At 45.7% G+C, this 21,332-nt stretch overlaps 1 non-coding gene across 1 annotated transcript; it reads left to right on the top strand.

The window, feature by feature from the left end:
* Positions 1-20,493: 20,493 nt before the first annotated feature.
* TRNAQ-UUG (transfer RNA glutamine (anticodon UUG)) lies at positions 20,494-20,565 on the top strand. Its single transcript has one exon. It is a non-coding gene; the product is annotated as a tRNA-Gln (tRNA).
* The last annotated feature ends 767 nt before the right edge of the window (positions 20,566-21,332 follow it).

Below are 21,332 nucleotides of genomic sequence, written 5' to 3' on the forward strand. Positions count from 1 at the left end.
CTTCTGCCCATGTCCGATGTCTTAAAAGCCTGGGAGTCATTCCCATGGCCAAATGCCCCAATGTCCACTGCAATAAACTTACAGTCTGCATCCGCAATGGCCATCAGTACAGTAGAAAAGTACTTTTTGTAGTTATAGAACTCAGAGCCAGTTCTTTTGGGCTTGATAATCCGGATGTGTTTCCCATCCACCTCTCCTAAACAGTTTGGGACATTGCATACAGTCCAGAATCTTTTGGCGATTTCCAACCACTTTGCTGCAGTGGGCATGGGCATGAATGCGGGACAAAGAACGTTCCAGAGAGCCCGGCAGGTGTCCGCTACAATTCCAGACAACATGGAGATTCCAATCCAGTACTGGAAGTGCAGTGATGAGAGGGTCTCTTCAGTAGCCAGGAATCTCTAACACAAAGAAAACAATAATTAATATTTGTGTATACGTAATTTTTTTACACACGTTTAATTAAAACCTCCCCCCCAAAAAATCTGCAGCCTTTGGTTCAATACATGCCATGAAAAAATTACCACAGCTTTTATTAGTTACCGACATGGCAGACCTGCAATTCTGCAAGATTTGGAAGAGTACATGTCACAACCAAGAAAAATCAGCAGCCATTGGTTTATGAAAACTACGTACCTTAATGTGACCAGGAGCCGTTCTTCAGGAGTAATCGCACGCCGGAGCTGCGTGTCCTGTCTCCGGATGACTTCTTTTACCCGACCAAGCAAATAGTGAAAGGTTTCTTGGGTCATCCGGGTATAATCCGTAAATTTCTCCGGGTTTGCCTGGAGCTCGCTGTAGAGGGTATGGTACGCTCCACGGCTCTCCCGGAGTTCAATAATGGGATGTATCCACATACGCTGCTGCTGCTGTCTTCGCTGCCTCTCTCTCTCCCTCTGTTCATGGCAAGCAACGGCATAAGCCTGAGTCATCCTCATGTCCAGATCCAAGTCAAAGTCAAAGCTCTTCCAGCGCAAATCCATGTTTCTCAAGTCAAATGCAAGCAAATGTGAAGAATTCATGTCACGGTCACGTGTGTGTCTGGACGCAGCAAATACCGCAAGGCGAACCCATGTGATGCACGTGACCCTGGATACACCGCCTCCAGTGGGGTGAATTTAAATAATAAACACATGCTGCTGGATACACCATCTCCAACTGGCGAATTTAGACATTACACGTATATACAAGTCTGGAAACCCCGCCTCCAGGAAGGCGAATTTAAACAATAAGGGAAACCTGGGAAACATTAACAATGGTGGGCCCTGCGATAGGGAATAGGGAAGTGGAGACCTCCTGAGCTCCCCTGAGCCAGTGTCCCTGAAACCTAACGTTCCCTATGCCGGTTCTGCACCGGGCGCGCAACAGCACCTAAAAACCCTAGCTCGTCCTGTCCAAAACCCTCACTAGGGAATTGGTCGGTGCGGAAACTAATCCCACCACTGCACTAAAACACACATGAGGAAAGATGACAAAACAGGGGAAACACCACTTAGCTTTGCTCTGTTGCGTACGCTCCTAGCAACAGAGCCCACCACATGTGGGCATCTTCTCCTCCACCCGGATACATCACCATAACTGGATCCTTCACCATAGTGCAGCATTGGAGCAGAGTCCACCACCAATTGCAGAAGTCCAGTAACAGAGTCGCAAAGATGAGTTCAGCTCCTGCCCAAAAAGTCAAGCATGCTTGAGTCCAGCTCTCAGCAACCAAGTCCCGCATGCTGAGTGCAACTCTCTCCATAGTCGTCACTCCACCAAGCCATGCAAGCACTTCTTGCCAACACCATAAACTGTGACTCCACCAGGCCATGCCAGCCCTTCTTGCAGACCACCTAGCTGCCACTCGTCCCCTATGGCTGGGCTGCGCAGGACTCATGTTCAGCTCCTTCATTCACCCAGGCTTCCTTGTGAATGACTAACACACTATATCACCAACAGTGATTGAACACACCTGGCTCCCTTTTATAGAGCCTAACACCTGATTTGTAATTAAGTGCACATTAAACCAAAGAAACTAAAGTGCACTACCACTCACCACCACTGGGGCAACTTAGAATGAACGACACCACGTGTAATAATTCTAATGGCCATCGGGGGCAATCAACCCACTTTGGCACCAAGCCAAAGGGAAAAAAGTTCACTTTGTGCATTTAAACTGTCAGATCCACCTTGGTTCATGACAATTCAGCTGTAAAAAGGGGCTATATAAAGAATTTCCATAAGACATGCCACTGCTTTCCCATTGCTTGAGTGTGTTGCAAGAATTTTCCAAGGATTTTTTTCTAGTTTATTGTGCATAAAAAATGCAAACGCATGAAAAATGCTTACAAACACACAAAAACACTGTGATTTTATGACGTTATGCGCACAATAATGCTACAAAAAAATGCAGCGTTTACAAGCGTTTGTATGCACTTTCCACATGCGTTTCATGTGCGCTCCTAACGCAGCGCAAAAAAACGCTAGTGTGAAACTAGCCTTACTGAGACTGAAATATATATGAAGATTGAAAAATACCCCAACAGTGTATACTGGTGTACGCTTCGAATACATAACCCTTTTTCTACTTTTTAGATTCTTGTCTAATCCATACTGAGGCTGTGAGTATCTTTGTCGGACTCCGGAATTATACACGCAGATTTTTAATGTTTAAACTATGCTATATATACCTGCTATCCAGTGTTACTGTACCCTTTCTCAACTTTCTACAATCACGTCGAATCCATACTGGGCCTAAGACTGTCTGAGTCTGCCTCCTGAAATACAGACATATGTTTTTAATGTTTAAACTATGCTATAATATACCTGTTATCCGGTGATACTGTACTCTTTCTCAACTTTGTACAATCACGTCAAATCCATACTGGGCCTGAGACCCTCTGAGTCTGCCTCCTGATATATAGACATAGGTTTTTCAGGTGTACACTATGCTACATATATACCTGTTATCCGGTGATAGTGTACCCTTTCTCAACTTTCTACAATCTTGTCGAATCCATACTGGGCCTGAGAACGTCTGAGTCTGCCTCCTGATTAGAGATGAGCAGTGTTCGAATCGACCTGTTCGCCAAGTTAAAATTCCAGCTGTTTTGGGTGGTGTTCGAGCCGTTCGTCGAACTCGAACACTTTGCTTAAAATCCGCCTGTTCGACGTTCCTTTCGAGAACGGTTCTTTCACCAAAAGCGTAACTTCATTTTCACATTAATAATGGTTTTCAATGTTAATAGACTGTTTCATGGCATAGTAGCGGTGTGTAGTACACCTGTCAAGGAGCTACACCGTGTGTGTTTCTAATTATTTTTTACCGCATCTTGTCCAGAAAATCCTTTTGGGCCTTGTAGCACTGTCTGCTACTCAGCAGAGGAGCCCACCAGTGAACCAAGCTATGCCGCCTGTTTATGTAAGAACTGCGTGCTACTCAGCATAGGAGACCAGCTGTTAAGCAAGCTACAGCACCTGTGGTTTGGACACTTAATTTTTTCATTTTTTCTGGAATGCCGGTTAGGCCTATTTCCAGAATTCCGGTTGACCTGCACTTACTGGGAAATCCTCGTTCGCGGGGAAGAATTGGAATCCCAGATCCCCATCACTAACGGGGTTCAGTGGGTTATCTGCACCTGTAAGCGACAACAAGCTGGACCTTTCAGTGTAGCGCTCATGCAGCCCCGGACATGTAAGGGCATGACAGTCCTGTTATTGATCGATCTCGCATGTCAGAGCCTCGCGTGTCCCTCTAGTAAGCTTGACACGTACCGCGGGGGCATGCCGGAGTCTCGTTCGTTAATGGAATTAAGCTGACAAATCGCTAGCACAACTAAAAACGGACATCCACCACCACCCACAGAATCAACAAAGCTTGCAATCTGTCAATCTTTTCTGTAGCTGGCATGGTTGAGTTTTCCCGGGTGGAGTCGAATTAAGCCGCAGGCTCCACTCCTGGTGGTGCCCTTCTGGACATTCCTTTAAGGTTCAGCTTTGCAACCATACTGCCCCCGGAAACCAAACACTTTGCCTTCATGGACCATGTTCGGAGGTTCGTGGGAATAACGCCGCCCGATCTGCAGTTGGCCTAATTTATGGTGGGAAGTCCGACGGTATATGATCATCTTCTATTTCAGATTTTTACTGTTTTTTGGTATTTTACATCTTTATTCCAGCCTTTCTTGACTTCATAAGGGCATGACATACCTATATCTGTGTCTCCTCCTCCTCCTTTTACTCCTCCACCTCTTTTCTATATGTAGTTGCCATTTTCCATATGTTATTTTTGTATTGTGAGCATTTTGTCTGCTTTGGCACACCTTTTAAGGTGTTTTGTAATTGTTTTCTATGTGTTTGTATGTGTTTGTGTTTGCCTGCCATTGTTTTCAATGGTGTTCGACGTTGTTCGTCGAACGTTCGACAAACATTTGACGAACTTGCCTCGTGTTCGACGAACCAAAACGAACTGGAACACTAGCGGGGTGGCTCAACACTACTCCTGAATATATAGATGTACATTTTTAATGTTTAAACTATGCTATATATACCTGGTATCTGGTGATACTGTACCCTTTCTGCCAGGAAGTCCTCCTCCACCCACCACTCTAAGTGTATCATTGACACCTGGAACATTGTCCCACATGAGTGATTATTTCTTGCGGATCTTCTTGTTAAATTGTGGTGTGATCCATCCTGAGCGTGTAACAGTCTGTGGGTTACTCCTGCAATTTAGATGTACATTTAAAAATTACCCCAACACTAGTGTATACAGCTCTACGCTTGTGATACATTACCCATTTACTGCTTTTTATATTCTGGTCTAATCCAAACTGACCAAGTGACAGTTATTTTCTGACTGTGGAAATAAAGACTGAGATTGACAACAATGACCCCTACACTGTGTACAGCTGTACTCTTCTGATCCATTACGGTTTTACGGCTTTTTATATTGTGTTGTAATCCATACTGAGCCTGAGAGCGTCTGTGTCTGCCTCCTGAAATATCTACGGAGATTTAGAATGTTTAAACTATACAATATATACCTGCTATCTGATGATACTGTACACTTTTCCTACTTTTTATATTCTTGTCTAATCCATACTGAGCCTATGAGCGTCTCTGTGTGACTGATGGTATATATAGGGAGATTTACAATCATCCTTTGACTGTATAGAGCTGTACGCTTCTGACACAGTGCCATATATCTGATGTTATTTTGGGTTCATTTTCTGCTAACATTTTGAAGTTTGGTGGGAGAGGCCGTGGACGTGGCTGTAGGTGGGCCAGCTGGTGCTGATGGTGGTGGTGCATCTGCTGGTAGTGGCAAAAGCACAATAGCAGCCAAGGCAGGAGGTGTTGAGCCTGCTTCATGATCTGGCTCTGGAACACCTGGAAGGCTACCTTTTCTGGGAATAGGTTAACTGCTTTGAAAGCCGGAGCATCAGGAACTGGCTTTGGCTTACATTGCCGAAACAGACTCCAGCAAATATGCCTTCCTCTTCTGAAGTTTCAAAAAATGCAAGCACTGAGTCATCAAGTGCTGGCTCCTGGTCAGGAAGAACCCCTTTCCTTGTGTCCTTCACCCCCACCAAAAGTGAATGATGCAGCAGGCCACACTTCAGATTAGTCCATGTAGCTCTTTCTGTCATACCATGCCTTGGTTATCAAGTCAAATCGTGAATTCCCCAGTCCAAGATGAATCTGACATGGAGTGTGGGTGGCCAGCCAGGGCAGTGGGGTTAATCGGTACCAGGCCGGTGTCTCAGAGGGATGTGTCACGTTGGTGGTGATGACCCGTTCTGTGGCCCTGGGCGTCCATGCAAAGGGGTGAATAACGGTTATAGCTGAATGATGCGTGATGCCACCTGTGGTTTCTGATCAGATTGACCCGCGCTGCAGTGTCGCTGCTCTGGGACAGATGTTGTGGTGCAGCTAAGATGTAGAAGCCCTGCACAGGTAGGGCCGTAGTCGCAGGGCAGATGAAAGAGTTGGTAGATGGTGTGCAGTGCAGGATGTAGCTGAGCCGTGCGCCAGGTTCAGGAAAAAGATGACAGACACAGTCATGCAGTTCCTTTACCTGTACTTGGTAATTGCCGTCCAGGACCCTGAGTACAGATGGAGAAGGAGTTAGTCAGCCTGGAAGCAAATTTGGAATTCTCTCTCTGCAGATAGGTAGTGTGGCCTCTGTTCTAGCGCTTATCTGAGGTACTCACAGTACTGAGTTCACTGAAGTTCCCCCTGTTGACTCTCTTTTGCAACTTTCTCGTATGGCAGGTGGCGCTATAGAATTCAAGTCCTCTTTTTCTCTGAAGAGGCAATTTGCATATTATTTTCCCAGAGGAGCATTGCACGGTGAATAAGCCTCCTTACCTTGACAAGCCAGAGCTGGCATGTCACTCTCCACAAGGAGAAACCTTACCCCTTAGACCTAAGTCCAGAGCCTCTCACCTAGCCAAATCAGTTCTCATACTTTGCACTGATGAGAGCCAATAGCTCAAAACACCATGTCTGCAAATTGAGATTCTGATTTGGCTTTTATCACAAGTCATATTACAAGACTCGTTAAAGGGTTGATTGTGACTTGTAGGATCGCTACTATCAACAGGTGGCACTATAGAGTTCAAGTCCTCTTTTTCTCTGAAGAGGCAATTTGCATATACGAGAATAAGTATTTTTAACAATATGGTAAATAACTGTAATAGGCAGCAGCAGCAGCAGACAGTAACTAGTCCTCAGAAGGACTGTTGGTTTAGATGGATTTGTGTATTCAGTATGGTATACCCACACTAACTTATACATCACCAAATCTGTCCCTATCTCAGCATCAACTCTCCCTACACTACCTAAGTCCGGAGCTGAATGTGATGAGCAGGCGGCGCCAGGTCTGGAATAGATCTGATGACGCTGTGTGGCCAGCCACACACTGTAATGCCACACCCAACATGGCTGCGGCATTACAGTGTGTGGTAGACAATCCCTGCATGTTGATTGATGCTCTAAAGAGCACCAAACACGCAGGGCAGGGACCCGAGCTCCCGCCGAGCAGCCCAGGAAATACTCGGAGCTCGCCTAGCATTGCGAGCAATGAGGTGCTCGGGTGGGCACCAAGCACTTCCAAGCATGCTCGCTCATCACTAATCTTAATCACCCCATGTGTGGTAAGAGTAACTAAGTAGCTGCTATTAAGGTACTGTCACACTTAGCGATGTACCAGCGATCCTGACCAGCGATATGACGCGGTCAGGATCGCTGGTACATCGCTAAGTGGTCGCTATTGAGCTGCCACACAGGCAGATCTCACCAGCAACATCGCAGGGGTCGGGGGTTGCTACTTACCTGTCAGATGAGGCGATCCTGACGTCCTCCCGCCCGCGTCCATGCGTTGCTCGTCGTCACAGCAGGAAGCCACAGCAGGAAGCTGACGACGAGAAACGGCTCAGGACGTTCTCGCGCGATCAGCGATAACCAGCGGGGGAGCGGTCGGAGGTAAGTATCAGACATAGCGATATCGCTAGCAATATCGCTATAACGTCACAAAATCCAGTGACGTTATAGTGATATTGCTAGCGATATCGCTTAGTGTGACAGGCCCTTAAGTCATTGCCTTATCATTAAAAGTGTTTGCACAGGACTGACAATACAAACCAAAGTCCAGAGAGCGAAACTACTAAATATATACTCTTACTGATATCAAATCAGAGAACAAACAAACTAAATAATAAAGATCAAATAACAAAGATTTTGAAACTCACCTCAATAGACTAAAGGGACAGGGCCTCACTAATGCAGACAATCAAAAACTCCCACGCAGCAATGATTTGGTACTGAGAGAAAAACATGTGATTTATAATAAATTGAACTCACTGATAACAAATATGATCTCCGCATTTGTCTGACACGTCTACATTTTGAGCTGTATGTGCAAAGCCTATTTACTTATAATATTCATTATATATTGGAAATATTTTAATGGACATGCCCAGACGTGTCTAGACGTGCTCAGTCTGGTCTATATAGGCTAATATCAGCAGTAAGTATATAAGGCAAGCTGGACAGAGTTCAGAGATCTGTTAGAGTTCTATCAGTTTTGAGGCTTAAGATGGATAGATGCAGATGTATTAACAATCCGGACAATTTGTGCTACATATGTGGCAAATGCACTACTCAGCACAACAATCTGACAAAGCATCTTACTTACAATTATTAATTTGACTGTCAAACTGGAGGTGAAGTGAAAAGCTGGGCCCCTCATGTTTGTTACTCTGGGCTAGTGCTGTGGTTGAATGGTAAGAGGAAAGGAAAGGCTTTTGCAGTGCCGATGGTTTGATTAAAATCAACAGACATTCAAAAAGAAACAAATCACAAATTGTGAGTCTGCTCATAAACCAATACCAGACGATGTAGAAAATATGGAACTTGCAGCTTGGGATGCATTTGTGCTAGTAGTGCAGAACTTTCTTGGAAACAGACGAGATGAAAACTTTGCTGAATAAGTAGACCAAGACGACTTGCTTAAAGCATATGAACAACTTGGCTACTGAATGTAATTGAAGATGCATTTCTTAAATTCCAATCGTGACTTTTTTCCACCCAATTTGGGAAAAGTAAGTGACGAACATGGAAAGGGGTTACATAAAAATATTTCTGCAATGGAGAGAGCAGATATCAAGATAGCTGGAATCCCAACATGATGGTGGTCTACTTTTCTTTTTTGCAACGGGCACATATGATGACTCACAAGAGCAAAAGCAGATGCCTGAAGCACTTTTAACCCCTTCCTTACATTGTACGTACTAATCTGTCCATGTAACCTGGGACCTAAGTCCCATGGACGGAATAGTATGTTGTATGCGATCAAGGGCGCTCACGGGGGAACGCTGATTATCACAGCTGACACCCGGCACTATGTGTCAGGGGCAGTCACGGACCGTCCCTGGCACATTAACCCCAGGCACACTGTGATCAAACATGATCGCAGTGTACCAGGGGCATAAGTAAGAATCGCACAGGGAGAGGGCTTGCTGCATGCTTCCCTGAGCCCCTCAGAACAGCGCGTTGTGCTCGCGCTGCTCCGAGGGTCTCCTCCCTGCAGGCCTCCGGATCCAATATGGCCACGGGGGCCTTCGGGGTCCTGCAGGGAGGCGGTTTTGTCAGTGCCTGCTGAGAGCAGGCACTGAGAAAGCCTCTGCAGTGCCTGTCAGATCGCTGATCTGACACAGTGCCCTGCAAAGTGTCAGATCAGTGATCTGACACTTTATAGTAATGTCCCACACTGGGACATTACTATAAAGTAAAAAAAAATCATGTGTAAATATAATTTATAAAAAATTCCTAAATAAATTAAAAAAAAAACCCTAATAATTTTTGTGTGAATAAAAACAAAACAATAAAAATACACATATTTAGTATCCCAGCATCCGTAATGACTCGCTCTATAAAATTGTCTCACTAGTTAACCCCTTTAGTGAACCCCTTCAAAAAAGGCAAAAAACAATGCTTTATCATCATACCGCCAATCAAAAAGTCCAATAACACGCGATCAAAAAGATGTATATAAACATGGTACCGCTGAATACATCATCTTGTCCCGCAAAAAACAAGCCACCATACAGCATCATCAGCAAAAAAATAAAAAAGTTATAGCTCGCAGAATAAAGCGATGCAAAAATTATTGTTTTTTATATAAAATTGTTTTTATTGTATAAAAGCGCCAAAACATAAAAAATGACATGAATGAGGTATTGTTGTAACCATACTGACCTGAAGAATAAAACCGCTTTATCAATTTTACCACACGCATCCCAAAAATCAGAATAGAAAGCGATCAAAAAAGTCACGTGCCAAAAAGTGGTACCAATAAAAATGTCTACTCGTCCCGCAAAAAATAAGACCTCACGTGACTCTCTGGGTCAAAATATGGAAAAATTATAGCTCTCCAAATGTGGTAATGCAAAAACTATTTTTACAATAAAAAAAGTCTTTTAACGTGTGACACCTGCCAAACATAAAAACCCGCCATAAATAGTAAATCAAACCCCCCTTTATTACAAACTTAGTTAGGGAAAAATAATAAAATAAAAAATGTATTTTTTTCCATTTTCCCATTAGGGTTATGGTTAGGGCTAGGGTTTGGGCTAGGGTTAGGGCTAAGGTTAGGGCTAGGGTTAGGGGTGTGTTGGGGTTAGGGTTGGAGCTAGAATTGGGGGGTTTCCACTGTTTAGGCACATCAGGGGCACTCCAAACGCAACATGGCATCTGATCTCAATTCCAGCCAATTCAGCGTTGACAAAGTCAAACGGTGCTCCTTCCGTTCCAAGCTCTGCCATGCGCCCAAACAGTGGGCCTACTCAGGGCAAATTGCACAACTTTTGGGATCCAATTTCTCCTGTTACCCTTGGGAAAATAAAAAACAGGGGGCAGAAATATCATTTTTGTGAAAAAAATAAGATTTTTTTATTTTTATGGCTCTACGTTATAAACTTCTGTGAAGCACTTTGGGGTTAAAAGTGCTCACCACACATTTAGATAAGTTCCTTGAGGAGTCTAGTTTCCAAAATATGGTCACTTGTGGGGGGTTTACATAGCTTATGCACATCAGGGGCCCTCTATACGCGACATGACACCTGAAGACCATTCCATCAAAGTCTGCATCCCAAAACGTCACTACTTCCCTTCCGAGCCGCAACGTGTCCCCATACAGTAGTTTTTCCCACATATGGAGTATCAGCGTACTCAGGACAAATTGGACAACAATATTTGGGGTCCAATTTCTCATGTTACCCTTGGGAAAATAAAAAAATTGGGGACTAAAGATCATGTTTGTAGAAAAAATATGATTTTTTTATTTTTACCCCCGGGCGCTATAAACTTCTGTGAAGCACTTGGGGGTTCAACTAGCTTACCACACATCTAGATAAGTTCCATGGGGGGGTCTAGTTTCCAAAATGGAATTACTTGTGGGGGTTTCCACAATTTAGGCACATCAGGGGCTCTCCAAACGTGACATGGCGCCCCATCTCAATTCCAGACAATTTTCCGTCAAACGGCGCTCCTTCCCTTCCGAGCTCTGCCATGCGCCCAAACAGTGGTTTACCCCCACATATGGGGTATTAATGTACTCAGGGCAAATTTCACAATAACTTTTGGGGTGAAAAGATCATTTTTATGGAAAAAATATGATTTTTTAATTGTATGGCTGTACGTTATAAACTTCTGTGAAGCCCTTGGGGGTTCAAAGATCTTACAACATATCTAGATAAGTTCCTTAGGGTTGTTTAGTTTCCAAAATGGTGTCACTTGTGGGGGGGTTTCCACTGTTTAGGCATATCAGGGGCTCTCTAAATGTGACATGGCATCTGATCTCAATTCCAGCAAATTTGGCGTTGAAAAAGTCAAATGGCGCTCCTTCCCTTCTGAGCTCTGCCATGCACAGAAACAGTGGTTCCCCCCACATATCAGGTAGCAGCGTACTCAGGACAAATTGCACAATAACTTTTGCAGTCCAATTTCTCCTGTTACCCTTGGTAAAATTAAAAAAATTAGACCTGAAATAACTTTTTTGTGAAAAAAAAGTTAAATGTCCATTTTTTTTAAACATTCAAAAAATTCCTGTGAAGCACCTGAAGGGGTAATAAACTTCTTGAATGTGGTTTTAGTACCGTCAGGCATGCAGTTTTTAGAATGGCATCACTTTTGGGTATTTTCTATCATATAGACCCCTCAAAGTTACTTCAAATGTGATGTGGTCCCTAAAAAAAAATGGTGTTGTAAAAATGAGAAATCGCTGGTCAACTTTTAACCCTTATAACTTCCTAAGGCTACTTTCACACATCAGGTTTTCGGCGTCAGGCGCGATCCGGCGCCGTGCCGGAACGCCGGATCCGGCAAATGTTTAGTAAAACCGGATGTGACGGATCCGGTTTTCTGCCGAATCCGTCTTTTTCTTGACAGACAAAACCGGATCCGTCTCATCCGGTTCATCCGTTTTTCTATCCGTTTTTCGACGGATTACGCCGGATCCGGTTTTTAAAATTGACCCTTGTGGCCTTCCGAGCGGGATTGGCTACTGGAAAACTATATATAGCATGTTCCTACAGCCCTTCTTTGACAGGTTGTAGAGGAGAAAGTGCAGGTTGGAGAGAAGAGCAAGTTACTGGCGAAGATGGATGTTGTCATTGGAAATATTTTGAAGAATTTGGCGGATTTTACAGCGGAGGCAAATCGTTTGAGGGTGATTGTTCTGGAGAAGGAGAGAGCGAGACAGCAGCGCATCAGGCATCGTAGACGACGTTTGTGGATCCACCCCATCACAGCCAAGAGAATGACGCGTGGGGTCTATTCTACACTATGCATGGACCTTCGACGAAACCCGGATAAATTTTTTGGATATGTTAGGATGAAAATGGAGAATTTTGATTACTTGGTGGAGCGCATTGCACACCTCATAAGAAAAGCGGACACCTATTGCCGCTTCTCTGTTTCACCCGCAGAGCGTCTGATGGTGACTTTAAGGTAAGCCACATTTATTGGATATGATCGCATCAGAGCACACTTTCACTGCAATCTTGTTGGTGGTAATTTGTATCTCCAAGTGTTATAGGTCAGTTTTGGTATGTAATGCTGTGATTTAAAACTAATTTATTGTTTTTTAATTCCCCACAGATTTCTTGCAACTGGAGAATCCCTTTCGTCACTGCATTTCCAGTACAGACTCGGGATTTCCACCATATCTGGAATTGTGAAGTACACATGCCGTGCACTGTGGGACTCCTTAGCTGAAGAGTTTTTACCAGAGCCCACAACAGAGAGGTGGATTGAAATTGCTGACAAGTTTCAACAGATATGTCAGTTTCCAAACTGCTTGGGCGCTGTGGACGGGAAACATATCCGCATTGTAAAGCCAGCTGGATCGGGATCGGAATATTTCAATTACAAGAAATATTTTTCAATTGTCCTCATGGCCATCGCTGACGCGGAATACAAATTTATTGCGGTTGATATTGGGGCCTATGGCCGCTCCAATGACTCTCAAGTTTTCAAACTGTCTGCCATGGGGCGTAAACTGTATGGAAACACCTTCCAGTTCCCACCACCTAGACCGCTGCCGCAAACATCTGGTCCACCTATGCCATTTGTCTGTGTAGGGGATGAAGCCTTCCAGCTGTCAGAACACCTTTTGAAACCGTACTCTAGCAGAGGATTGACAAGACCAAAACGCATTTTTAATTACCGCCTCACAAGAGCAAGAAGAATGGTTGAATGTACCTTTGGTATTCTGACAGCCAAATGGCGGGTCCTATTGACTGCGATCAACCTCAAGACAGAAACTGTGGAAGAGGTGATCAAAGCGTGCGTGGTACTCCACAATTTTGTTATCTGCAAGGAACCCATTTCCATTGAGGACACCTCTGAAGAAACCACCTTGCAAGATTACCATGACATTACCACTAGAAGTTCTGTGACGGTTTCAGTAATGAGGGACAATTTTGCACTATACTTTATGTCACCTCAAGGCAGAGTACACTGGCAGGATGACAGAGTGTGAAAGATTTGTGCCCTAACCAAACTTGTGTACCTTCTGTACCAACAGTATATACCTTTGCCAACCAAAGTTGGCTATCTTGTCATGGTCTCTATTTTTAGCTTTAGGCCACAGGTGTGTACCTGGTTGTGTTTTATGCAAAGTATTTCACCTTTTAACAAAAGTTGTGTACATTGTTAGGAAATCACCAACAATAAACACAACTTTTTAGGTGAAATACTTTGCTTCAAACACAACCAGGAACACAACTGTGGCAAAAAGCTAAAATTTACCCACAGTTATATACCTAGTTTTGAATACCATTTCACCTTTTAAATACCCTGTATTTAACCTTTTTCGCCGCAGAAAGAAATGACAGACAACCAGTGTAAAATAATTTAACTTTTATTGAAAAATGTTTTTTTTAGTAAACTTTTTTAAAATTTTAATAAACTTGTTTAATAAAACTTTGAAACTATAAAACTGAAACCATAAAACTGGTCATTTTTATTTAAATACACACATTATAATTCTGTGTAGTGTGTGGTGGAAATACTGCTGTAGGGGCTGCGGGACACTTCGACACTGGGAGTGTGGAGAGAGGACTGGGATCGTGGTGGGGAAGGAACAGTTAGAGGTGAAGGTGTGGAAAAAACTACAGAATGGGTGGACATGTGGGAAGCAGAAGAGGTGGTGGGTGGTGGAGTGGAGGGTTGGGCAGGGACTGTAGGAGCAGATGATGTTGATGGCAAGTTGTATGGGGAAGGAGTTTGGTACGGGGCAGGTTGCTGGAAGTGGGGAGATGTCTGGTACGGGGCAGGTTGCTGGAAGTGGGGAGATGTCTGGTACGGGGCAGGTTGCTGGAAGTGGGGAGATGTCTGGTACTGGGGAGGTTGCTGGTACTGGGGAGTTTGCAGGTACTGTGGAGGTTGCTGGTACTGGTGAGGTTGCTGGTGCTGGGGAGGTTGCTGGTGCTGGGGAGGTGGATGGTGCTGGGGAGGTGGATGGTGCTGGGGAGGTGGATGGTGCTGGTGAGGTGGATGGTGCTGGTGAGGTGGATGGTATGTAATAGGAGGGGGAGGATGGAAAGTGGCTGGAGGTGGATGGTATGTAATAGGAGGGGGAGGATGGAAAGTGGCTGGAGGGGGTGTAGATGTAATAGGAGGGGGAGGATGGAAAGTGGCTGGAGGGGGTGTAGATGTAATAGGAGGGGGAGGATGGAAAGTGGCTGGAGGGGGTGCAGGTGGAGGAACTACTGTGGTGGGAGGAGGAGGAGGTTGGGAGGTAACTTGCTGGAGAGCAGCGTGGCATGAATGCATTACATGCATCTGCTGGGCAGGAGAGAGCGTTTCCATGCGCTCCACAACAGACCTGAAAAAGGTGTGGTTTGGCGAAGATCTTGCTTCTGAATGCATGGTTTGCAGAAGTGTCTTCACCTCCAGAATGCTGGCGTTGATCTGCTGATAGCCTGCGGAGATTTGCTCTGACAAGACTTTTAGACAGTTCTGGAAAGATGCATTCAGATGCAAGAACTCTGGCGCATAAGTCTTTTCCTGACCCCTCTGCCGCTGCCGCCCAGTACCCTCAGGTGTACTAGAGGTGGCAGGGGCAGAAGGGTGGGGTAAAGGGAAAGCGATCTCCTCACCAGCAGCTTCATGTAATGTAGGCGGCCACGATGCTCCTGTGCTGGTGGATGGGACAGATGGGTCGAATGTGTTGGAAGGCTGGGAAGGTGCAGATGTACCGGGGCGGTCGAAGTGTCCCTCGGTGCCGGTCTCCTCAGTGATCGCCTCAGAAGGGTCCAATCGTGCCGGCTCCCGAGTGCTGCTCACCGTGCTGTGGAATAAAGAGAAAAAAAAACAATTAAAATAGTGACATGGTATGGCCCTGGCTGAAAAAAAAATTTTCATCTAACATTTTTTTTCACATGTGGTGTGTAATATTTACCTTCTGGTGACCATTGTTTCCCGGAGGAACGACAGGGCTTCTGCGTACTTGTACTTGCTCCTGCGTCCTCCAGATCCACTCGGGGCCCGCATCTCTTTATTGAACTCCTTCTTGAAACGATCTCTCACAGACCGCCACCGATTCACAATTCTGTTCCCTGAAACGAGAAAGGAGTGGTTAGTATACAACATCAGTGTTTCCCAAACTCCAGTCCTCATGGTCCCCAGGGGTCATGTTTTCAGGATTTCCATAGTAAATAGAAATCCTGAACACATGATCCGTGGGGACCACGAGGACTGGAGTTCGGGAAACACTGGTTTACATCAAGCAACCGGTACTGTATATACTTACGCTCTTTAATCTGGGCCCGAGCTTCGAGGTTCTCCCAGCGGCCCACAAGGAGCGAACAGATTTCCTCCCAGAGTCGTCGGGTAACGATCAGGTCAGCGTGGCGGCGGTCAGCCATATTCCAGAGCGGCTCCCTTTCTCTGACGAGATCGATGAGGCGGTCCACATCAATCCCTCCATCCTCACCGTCAGAGTCGGGAGCACGCTGTGAAGGCTGTTAAAGAAAAAGACAAAAATAACATAATTAGCCTCCACAAAAGAAATGAAATAAAAAGTGCAAAAAAACAAAGCAAAAATATTTATACTTACACGCTGGTGACCGCCGCGTTGCTGTCGCCGACGACCCTGGGAGGCACTGCGAGGACCTCTTGGCCAAGCACCAGATTGGGAAGACTAGAGAAGAAAACAAAAAATGTTATGTCTTTGGATGTAGGCATTTGTTTGCTGTGTGTGGTCTGCAGAACATTGTTTTCTATGTGTTGTGTGTAGTGTGATGTTGTGTTTCTGCGTTTGATGCAAAAAACTTACCAATTGTGAGCCCACTCCAGGTGTCTGTCCACCCCTTCCTTCTTCTTCTGGGAGCTCCTCTTCATCTTGTGATTCCTGTTTTGAAATAAAAGGCCATGAATAGACATATATTACAGAAAAGATGGATTTTGGAAATAAAAACTTACCGTCAAACGCTGACGATGCGAGGGAGGGCTCCCAGAAGATGATGTGCTGTCTTCCTGGTGGCCACACTCCATGCCTGTGGGTGGTGTTCCAGCTGCTGCCATTGCTGCTGCTGCTGCTGCATCTATTGGGCGGCTGTTGAATAAAGAGAAACAAAGGGCCAATGAATATCTTGATATTCAATAGCCCTAGTTTGGAGGAATGGGTGATTTGATAATTACCGTCTCTCATCTGCTGCTGGACTCCCCTCCCATTGTTCAGCATGCTGCTCCAATTGGGGTGGTGCTGATGGTGCTGCTGCAGATGTCTCCTGCCTTCTCCTGCGCCTGGTTGCTGTCTTGGGTGGCATGTTGGGTGTGGCTGTGGGTCCCACTGTCTTGCCTTTATATATGCCTTGTGGGCAGAGCTACTGAGCATGCTCAGACCAAAAAACCGGATCCGGCGCATTGCGGCGCTCATAGGCTTTCATTGTGTGAAAAAGCCGGACGCGCCGGATCCGGCGTGTCCGGCTTTTTCGCCGGAGACAAAAAACGTTACAGTAGACGTTTTTTCCAGACGCCGGATCGCGACACATTGCGACACATTGCCGGATCCGGCGAAAACCGGATGAAACGCATGGCCATCCGGCGCGATCCAGCGCAAATGCAAGTCAATGGGGGGGAAACCGGATCCGGCATTGCATTTCGCCGGATCCGGTTTCTGTCAAAAGCGCCGGATCGCGCCTGACGGCGAAAACCTGATGTGTGAAAGAGGCCTAACAAAAAAAAATTTGGTTCAAAAATTGCTGATGTAAAGTAAACATGAGGGAAATGTTACTTATTAATTTTTTTGTGTGCCATATCTCTGTGATTTAAGGCCATACAAATTCAAAGTTGGAAAATTGCAAAATCTTCAAAATTTTGGCCAAATTTCCATTTTTTTCACAAATAAGCACAAGTTATATCAATGAAATCTTACCATGAACATGAAGTACAATATGTCACAAAAAAACAATGTCAGAATCACTGGGATCCATGGAAGCCTTCCAGAGTTATTACTTCATAAAGGGACAGTGGTCAGAATTGTAAAAATTGGCCCCTTCATTAACGTGCAAACCACCCTTGGGAATAAAGGGGTTAACAGTACTGTGCCTTGCTTAAGTAAGACTTTTAAACTGCAATATAATATTTTATGAAATTTTGTTATTCCTTTACATTTTCATATACTGTTTACTACGGGTATAGTTCAAGTATTTGTTGGAGCAAAACTTGTTTTGTACAAAATTATTCAGTGCTTTAATTTTGGTGAATTCATTTGGGCAAACTTATTTTAAGATGGCCGGGTCCTTGAGGGGAGATATGTATCATCGCAGTTGGTAGCTTCTGCATACCTCCCAACTTTTGAAGAAGAGAAAGAGGGACAAAGGCTGCGGCGCGCACAGCATACCGTGGAAAAGTTTAGACCACGCCCCTGATTACTCCCATTTCACAACTAGTGACACAGATATCCACGCCTCAATCACACCTATTTAGCACTGCTTATCACACTGACTGGTACTGAGGGTACAGTGGCTGGTACTATGGGCAAACTGACTGGTACTTAAGAAAAGAAAAAAAGAACAGAGAGAGAAAAATTAAAGAAAGGAGAGAGAGAGAGAAAGAAAAAAAAAAAAGAGAAAGAAAGTGTGTTAGGCGTCAGATTCCTGGCACTGCACGTCAGGAATTCAGAGTCAGACATCCAGCAGTCTCCCATTCTCCTCCGCCCGCTCCGAGTGCTACTCAGCAATCGTGGCGAGCCAGGCGTGCTGCTGAGACTTGCTCTGACAGCCTGGATGTTGCTGCCACCTCTGGTGCAGTAATGGTAGCGCAACCTGCTCTGCAGGGAACCGCTCCAGAGGCTAAGTCCTCATGCCGTGCTACTGGGCATGCCCGCAAGGTGACCTCTCAGTGGAGAGCAGGGGTCACATGCTCAGGTCCTACGTCAGATCTGATTGGTCCTTCCCAAAGTACTGGAAGGTCCCGGAAGCGCATGGCTATAAAAAGCCCGCATGGCGGCTCGGCCATGCGCTAGTGTAGACTAAGAATGCTATGTGTGTATGGTGATGGATGCATGGACTGGTTACTGACTTATTAGGAAACCCCTTCCCTCCGATATTACAAATGGTGACAGAGTGTTGGCTTAGTCAGCGCCAGGTTGTGGCAAGCTTCACGCCACTGTGCTTACCGCACCTACACTAGCGTCCGTCGGTGTCCGGCTCCTCTGGCACCGTCGCTTAGCGGGTTCAGTTACGGCAGTGCTGCAGTAGCAGCAGCCTTTGGTGTTCGCGGCTGCGATGCCACACGCCGGCTGACCTGTGCAGCTAACAGGTTCAGCCTTCACTTCTACTTTATGTTCAGGCATCTCTGTGACTAAACAGAGTCCGCCTTCAGGCTCTCAGGTGACGTTAACCCGAGCGCTGTATCGCACTTCCAGCGTATCTGCCATTGCCCAGCAGCGGTCTTGCCATCTACCGCACGGTGGACCCCGGGCGGCGAACGCACCCCCTATTACTTATATCTGGTGCGTTCCGCCGACCCTAACACAGAGAGAGAAAGAAAGAGAGGAAAGAAAACAGAGAGAGAATGAAAGAAAGAGGTAAGAAAGAACAGAGAGAAAGAAGGGAAAGAAAGAAAGAAAGAATAGAAAGAGGGAAAAGAAAGAAACAACAGAGAGAGAGAGAGCTAAAGAAACAGAGAGAGAAAGAACAATTCTATAAAGACACTATAGCAGCCCGGCTCCCATTGTAGTGCCCACCTGAGCCTCCCGGTGCAGGGCATATCATGATCCGCTCACATGGCCAGCACCCCTGATTCCAAAGCGATCCCGCTGTTAGAGGAGGACACAGTGATGGATCTGAAGCATTTCCTGAAGTGCCTCCATGGTTCTGTCACAATCTTCTACCGAAATTACCTCATTTCCAGTCAGCTTCCAGGACGTCACTTCCTGTGGAACATCATGTGCAAGTTTTAAAGTGCTACTCGGGGCTCCGCCGTGTACTCCTGTGTCCGCGGGAAAAGTAAGCTACCGGCCGGGACAGTGGGGCAGACTCTCAAAATCGGGACTGTCCCGCTGGATCCAGGATGGTTGGGAGGTATGAATGCTCCCCACCATGAACCAACCTCATACATGCACGGCTCCGCACACCTCATACACACACGGTTCCGCTTTGTATGCCTCGTATACACTAGGCTCCGCTTCGTACATGTCGCACACACAGCTCCACTTAGTACATACATGGCTCCACTCCGTAAACCTCATACACATGCGGCTCTGCTCTGTATACCTTGTACACATGCAGCCACGCTCCGTACACCTCATACACACATGGATCCACTCCGTAAACCTTGTACACATGTGGCTCTGCTCCATGCACCCCGTACACACACGGCTCCGATCTGTGCACCAAGTACACACATGGTTCTGCTCTGTACACAAAGTACACACATGGCTCCGCTCCGTACACCTCGTACACAGACGGCTGCGGTTTTGCTGCGGATTTGACTGACTTAGTGGAAGTCAATGGGTGCAGAAACGCTGCAGATCCACAAAAAGAATTGACATGCTGCGTAAAATAAAATGCTGTAAATAAGAGCGGGAATTTCCACAGCATGTGCACATCAACTCAGGAATGCTATTGATTAAGATTGCTTAAGTAATCAGATGCGTTTTTGGAGCATTTCCGCACGGAAAAAACGCTGTAGAAAGGCAACAAATCTGCAACGTGTGCACATAGCCTTACTTTGTATTTTCACTTTGTGCCAGAAAAGGCTGTTCTTTTGCTTGGTTCCCTGAGTGGTTTATGCAGTCTTAATAAACCTGCCTGGACATTTAAATGACACCACTTCCTGTGCTTACTTCAACTACAGCTGAGTGAGTACAAACCTCTACAATTGGTGGAGAATGCAGGCACGAATCCCAAGAGTGTGCCCAGGTTGCACTGAGATTTGAACTCAGATCACTGGATTCAAAGTCCAGAGTGCTAACCACTACACTACACTATGGTTGGTTCCATGGTGTAGTGGTTAGCACTCTGGACTTTGAATCCAGTGATCTGAGTTCAAATCTCAGTGTAACCTGGGCACACATTACGAATCCCAAGAGGCAGAGTGACTGTCACAAGGAAGCCACATGTCCTGGGTGAAAGCGACTGCAGGAGCGAAAGCCGACAACATGGAGGAGTTGATAAAGCAACTGATGCAGGCTAAACTCTGGCAGCAACAGATATGGCTGCAGCAGCATCAACAGCAACAGCAGCAGCAGCAGCGGCCACAGTAGCAGCAGATGTAGAAGCAACACAGTCAGCAGATGGAACTCCTAGCCAAGGCAATCTGTGGCAGGGCAACCCCCCCAACCCCAAATCCAGGAGATAACTCACACGTGAGGGAGATTGTAAGAAGAGCATTGCAAAAGATGACCCCAGGTGATGATGTTGAGGCATTCCTGATGGTTTTCGAGAGGGTGGCAAAACGGGAGAAATTGCCTCCAGAGCAGTGGGCAGAAATTCTGGCACCATATTTAACAGTGGAATCTCAGAAGGCCTATTATGAACTGGCGTTGTAGTACACAAAAGAGTACGCTAAGTTAAAAACTGAGATCTTGGCATGCTTACGAGTGACTCTCATTGTCAGGGAACAATGGGTGCACCACTGGGCATTGCAGTGAAAAACCTCCATGGCCCCAAGTGTTTGACCTCCTACACTTGGCTCAAAAATGATTGCAACCTTAATCTTCCTCCCCAGCACAGAGGATAGAGAGGGACTTCATGGAAAGGTTAATACACTCCCTACTGAGGCCGGTGAAATCCTGGGTTGCCCATGACCAAGTGAGCCTGGTAGAGAGCTAC

Source organism: Dendrobates tinctorius, unplaced genomic scaffold, assembly GCF_039654945.1.
Source record: "Dendrobates tinctorius isolate UK_male_01 unplaced genomic scaffold, ASM3965494v1 ptg000094l, whole genome shotgun sequence".
NCBI classification, from domain to species: domain Eukaryota; kingdom Metazoa; phylum Chordata; class Amphibia; order Anura; family Dendrobatidae; genus Dendrobates; species Dendrobates tinctorius.